This window comes from Hordeum vulgare, chromosome 1H (assembly GCF_904849725.1).
Source record: "Hordeum vulgare subsp. vulgare chromosome 1H, MorexV3_pseudomolecules_assembly, whole genome shotgun sequence".
In the NCBI taxonomy this organism is placed as follows: Eukaryota; Viridiplantae; Streptophyta; class Magnoliopsida; order Poales; family Poaceae; genus Hordeum; species Hordeum vulgare.
The window spans coordinates 42,351,509-42,357,278 of NC_058518.1; positions in this window are offsets into that span (position 1 = coordinate 42,351,509).

The following is a 5,770-nucleotide window of genomic DNA, read 5'->3' on the forward strand; positions in this document are numbered from 1 at the left end:
TGGGTGATCTACATGTCCTGTTGATGTTTTAATCACTGATTCTCTTACTGATCTATGCCCCACCAGACCAGTTTCATACTCCAGAGAGAGATTCAGGCACTAGTGATCATTTGGAGGGAGAAGATAAGAAAGCGATAGGAATGGGGAAGCGGAGCGGGCAATAGGCGTAAAGTCGCCTGGAAGAAAGAATAGGAATTGATCTAGCTATATAGTATAGATAGAGTGTCAGATGAAATGCTTGACAAGGCAAGGAAACAGAACTTCCACATCCTCTGTTCACACTACCTGGATTGGAATTGGTTCTATCGAGATATACTGACTTGAAACAGGAATTTCTTGGTAACTCATATGCGGCACGGTGGGGAAGTGCTTTCGGGTTGGCTCTTCTGATATGTGTATTTGCTACCCATATACGGAACAATTTCATTGATGAAAGATGGACGGCTATTTTCCACATTTGCCAGCACAGTGCACTTTTTCTTCTATTTCGTGATTCCTTTCTGTATGTCGCCATTTGAAAATGGATTTCTCCTCTTGGTTTTAGTCACACACGTCTTTTCCCCTATGATCATTCCATGCTCTGCCTTCGCCCGAGCAGTCCCCAGGGAAGGAAGCCAATAATGGGAGTGTCAGGGCGGAACTTCATTAATGAAAGGATTTGCACTGCCCCACCGTGCCGCAGGGACGAACTTCAATAGCCCATCATAGCACTCTCAGTCAGGGGGTTAGGGAACTCTTGAAGATATCGATAGAATAACATTTCTTTTTCATAAGTTTCAGTGGACGCAGAGCCAACAAGTGCTGTTTTTCAGCGTAAGGTCAAGTTACAGAAAGGCCTATTTTGATAAGCAGGGCATTGCAAACAAATAGGTAGAGCAGAGAGCTAACCTAAGGAGCGAGCTTGTTGTAGTTGGTCTAAAGGGGGAATAGAAATGATGTTTGTGTGAAGTTAAATGGTATAACTAATTGGATTCATAACCGGAGATAAACTTGGTGTTGGGCAATTGAATTTGTGACTTTTTGATTGGTGGCTTGTATGTGCCTCATGGATATGAGCATGGAGATTACACATATGGACCGTAGTTTGTAGATTTTGATGGATTTCCTAGCGCTCCCAAGAATTTTATCAGTAAATGATCATTATGGGAGGATGATTTGGATTAATTAGAATAGATGGCAACTTTGGTGGTATGTGTCTTCTTGGAGTAGATGTCTCTCTTTTATTATGTGTTTGTGCTGATTTACATGTGGCAGTGGTAAAAGCGCTAGCGCTCCGAAGAATGTTATCAGTAAAGGATCATCATGGGAGGATGATTTGGATTAATTAGAATAGATGGCAATTTTGGTGGTATGTGTCTTATTGGAGTAGATGTCTCTCTTTTATTATGTGTTTGTGCTGATTTACATGTGGCAGTGGTAAAAGCGCAATAGTTATGAAGTGATATTACATTGCTGGATAAATAACATATGATTTTTAGATCTATAAGTCATCCAATGGAAGCTTGTTTTACATTGAACTTAGCATGATACTTTGCTTGGTTGGATCATGGTTATAATTTGTGTTAGATTTGCGCATTTGGAGATTGAAACTCGAGAACTTTAGGGTGTAGTATGATCAGTCAACGATATATTGGATTTATATGGGTGTAATATGATCGACATAGTTATAGAAATTGATGGGCTACTAAATCATCTTGGATTGAATTAGTGGGAAGGAAATCTATTTTCTTGAGTTATAGAAATGATATTTGCAGCAAATTAGATGGTATGACTACTTGGATTCTAGACCGGATATAAACTTGTGGTTTGGGCAGTTGGATTTTTGATATTTTGACCTGAGCTTGGTGGCTTGTATGTGCCTCATGGATATGAGAAACCACACGAGAAGGTTTTCTTGATCACCTTAACATCGACATTGTCGCAACGGCTTGGCACAAAGGTGCACTTGACGAAGTTGGTGCATAAGCCTGATCTGCCTGACAAGGTTTTCACCTCTTCGCACACCTCCCGTGCATTGATCGTTTCCCTCCCAATTCGGCTTCACGCACTTTCCCTGTTTTCGGGTTCTGTGCCACTGACTTGATCCGGCATCCCACGTTCTCCCATCGTGCGTCCCTGGCTTGGCGGTAGGTAACGTCGTGCTCTCGGGTGTGTCTCGTGGGTTAGACATTGCGGTGCTGATTGCCTGTATGGCTATGGCGGCGCCCAACAGGGTAACACGAGATGTTGTGAGATTGAGGCATCGCACATAGCAACCCAAAGCAAGGCAAAGGATGCCCAGCCAGACCGGTAGGGATCGGAGAGTGCATGTGATGTGTGGCGGAAGGGATGAAAATGTTGTCGGGAGTGGCCTGTTGTCGTCATTCATTGTAATTGGAGCCAAATGTTGAGGGGATGGCTATTGGAAAGGCGAGGAGGTTTCATTGGGAGGAGAGAGGCATGATCCGCCACCCTACCTATTTATGCGCGTCAGTCGCGATGGTTGTGTGCAGATTTGGTATCTGCATATGGGTCTGTTACTCGGAATGACATCACATGGTTGTTCTGGAGTGAGGTGCCACATCTATTGCCCCGTGTGAGCGTGTTTGGTGGTCGACGGTAGGGCAATCTGTTATGTGGTTTGGCCTCACACAATCCGAGCTCCCTTAGTGGTGATTGAACTAGAGAACTTTATGGTGTAGTTGGATCATGGTTATGATTTGTCTTACATTCGCTCACTTGAAGATCGAAAGTAGAGAACTTTAGGGTGTAGTATAATCAGTCGTCGATGTATTGGATTTATATGGTTGTAATATGATCAACATTGTTGTGGAAATGTATGGGGTACTAAATCATCTTGGAGTAATAGAAATGATGGTTATAACTACTTGGATTCCAGACCGGAGATTAACTTAGTGTTGGGTAGTTGGATTTGTGATATTTTGACCTGAGCTTGGTGGCTTGTATGTGCCTCATGGATATGAGCATGAATCATAGTTGGTAGACTTCGATGATTTTGCTAGCCCTCCCCAAGAATGTTATGAGTAAAGGATCATTATGGAAATATGATTTGAATTAATTAGAATAGATGGCAAATTTAGTGGTATGCGTCTTGTTGGAGCCGCTGTGTCGCATTTATTATGTGTTTGTGCTCATTTAGATGGAGAAGTGATATTATATTGGTGGATAAATATTCTCGGTAAAGCAAATTTGTGATAAATAAAGGATCATTACCTTTGCACAATTTGGATTTAGTTTGGTGATTGTGATCTTGAAAAAAATTCTCGGTAGAACATATTATTTTTGGATCTATAGTTATCCAATGAAATCTTGTTTTATATTGGACGGGATCATGGTAATGAGTTGTGTTAGATTCACACATTTGGAGATTAGAACTAGTAAACTTTAGGGTGTACTATGATCGGTCGAAGATACACAGTTGTGGAAATTGATGGGCTACTCAATCATCTTGGATTGAATTAGTAAAAAGGAAACAAAGATCTTTGAGTAATAGAAATGCTGTTTGCGTCAAGTTAGATGGTATAACTAATTGAATTCTAGAACGAAGATAAACTAAGTGTTGGGCACTTGGATTTATGTTATTTCGACATGAGCTTGGTGGCTTGTATGTGCCTGATGGATATGAGCATGGAGATGATACATGGATTGTAGTTGGTTGACTTTGATGACTTTGCTAGCCCTCCCAAAGAATGTTATGAGTAAAGGATCATTATGTGAGGATGATTTGGATTAATTAGAATAGATTGTAATTTTAGTGAAATGTGTCTTGTTAGAGAAGATGCTTGTTTTTATTATGTGTTTGTTCTCATATATGCGTTAGTAGTAAAGGGTAATACTTATGAAGTGATATTTTTATTAGTGGATAAATATATTAACCTTGAAATGGTTTGGATTTACTTTGGTGATTGTGATCTTCAAAATAAATCTTGATGAATAAATAACAAATATTTTTTGGATCTATACCCATCCAATGAAGGTTTTATTTATATTGGACTTATATAACCGAGATTTGGATCAAGGTTATGATTTGTGTTACGTTGCGTTTGGAGATTGAAACTAGAGAGCCTTAGGGTGTAGTTGGATCATGGTTATGATTTGTGTTTGGTTCGCACATTTGTAGATTGAAACTAGAGAACTTTAGGGTGTAGTATGATCACTTAAAGATATATTGGATTTATACGTGTATAATATGGTCAACGTAGTTGTGGAAATTGATGGGCTACAAAATCATCTTGGATTAAATTAGTGGGAAGGAAACAAAGATCTTTGAGTAATAGAAATAATGTTTGTGTCAAGTTTGATGGTATAACTTCTTGGATTCCAAACTGGAGATAAACTTGGGTTTGGGCAATTGAATTTGTGATATTTTAACCTGTGCTTGGTGGCTTGTATGTGCCTCATGGATATGAGCATGAATCATAGTTGGTAGACTTTGATGATTTTGCTAGCCCTCCCCAAGAAAGTTACCAGTAAAGGATCATTATGGGAGGACGATTTGAATTAATTAGAATAAATGGAAAATTTAGTGGTATGTGTCTTGTTGGAGTAGTTGTCCCGCATTTATTACGTGTTTTTGCTCATTTACGTGCAGAAGTGATATTATATTGGTGTATAAATATACCTTTACACAATTTGGATTTAGTTTGGTGATTGTGATCTTGAAAAAAATTCTCGGTAGAACATATAATTTTTGGATCTGTAGTTATCCAATGAAAGCTTGTTTTATATTGGACATAGATATCCATGATACTTGGCTTAGTTGGATAAAGGTTATGATTTGTGTTAGATTCACATATTTGGAGATTGAAACTGGAGAACTTTAGGGTGTGGTTGTATCATGGTTATGAGTTGTGTTAGATTCACAAATTTGGAGATTGAAACAAGAAAACTTTAGGGTGTACTATGATCGGTCGAAGATATATTGGAGTTTATAAGGGTGTAAAAAGAAAACAAAGATTTTTGAGTATTAGAATCAAGTTAGATGGTATAACTACTTGAATTCTAGAACGGAGATAAACTTGGGGTTGGGTAGTTGGATTTGTGTTATTTTGACATGAGCATGGTGGCTTGTATGTGCCTCATGGATATGAGCATGGAGATGATACACATGGATCGTAGTTGGTTGACTTTGATGATTTTGCTAGCCTTCCCAAAGAATCTTATGAGTAAAGGATGATTATGTGAGGATGATTTGGATTAATTAGAATAGATGGCAATTTTAGTGGTATTTGTCTTGTTGGAGCAGATGTCTTGTTTTTTTTTTGTGTTTGTTCTCATTTATGCGTTAGTAGTAAAGGGTAATACTTATGAAATGATATTTTATTGGTGGATAAATATATTAACCTTGAAACAGTTTGGATCTAGTTTGGTGATTGTGATCTTCAAAATAAATCTTGATGAATAAATAACATATAATTTTTGGATCTCTATACTCATCCAATAAAAGTTAGATTTATATTGGACTTGGATAACCGAGATTTTATTGATGGTTATGATTTGTGTAACGTTCGCACATTTGAAGACTGAAACTAGAGTACCTTAGGGTAGTTGGATCATGGTTATGATTTGTGCTAGATTCAAACATTTGTAAGTTGAAACAAGAGAGTTTTAGGGTGTAGTATGATCATTTGGAGATATATTGGATTTATATGGTTATAATATGATCAACGTAGTTGTGGAAATTGATGGGCTACTAAATCATCTTGGATTAAATTGGTGGGAAGAAAGCAAAGATCTTTGAGTAATAGAAATGATGTTTGTGTCAAGTTAG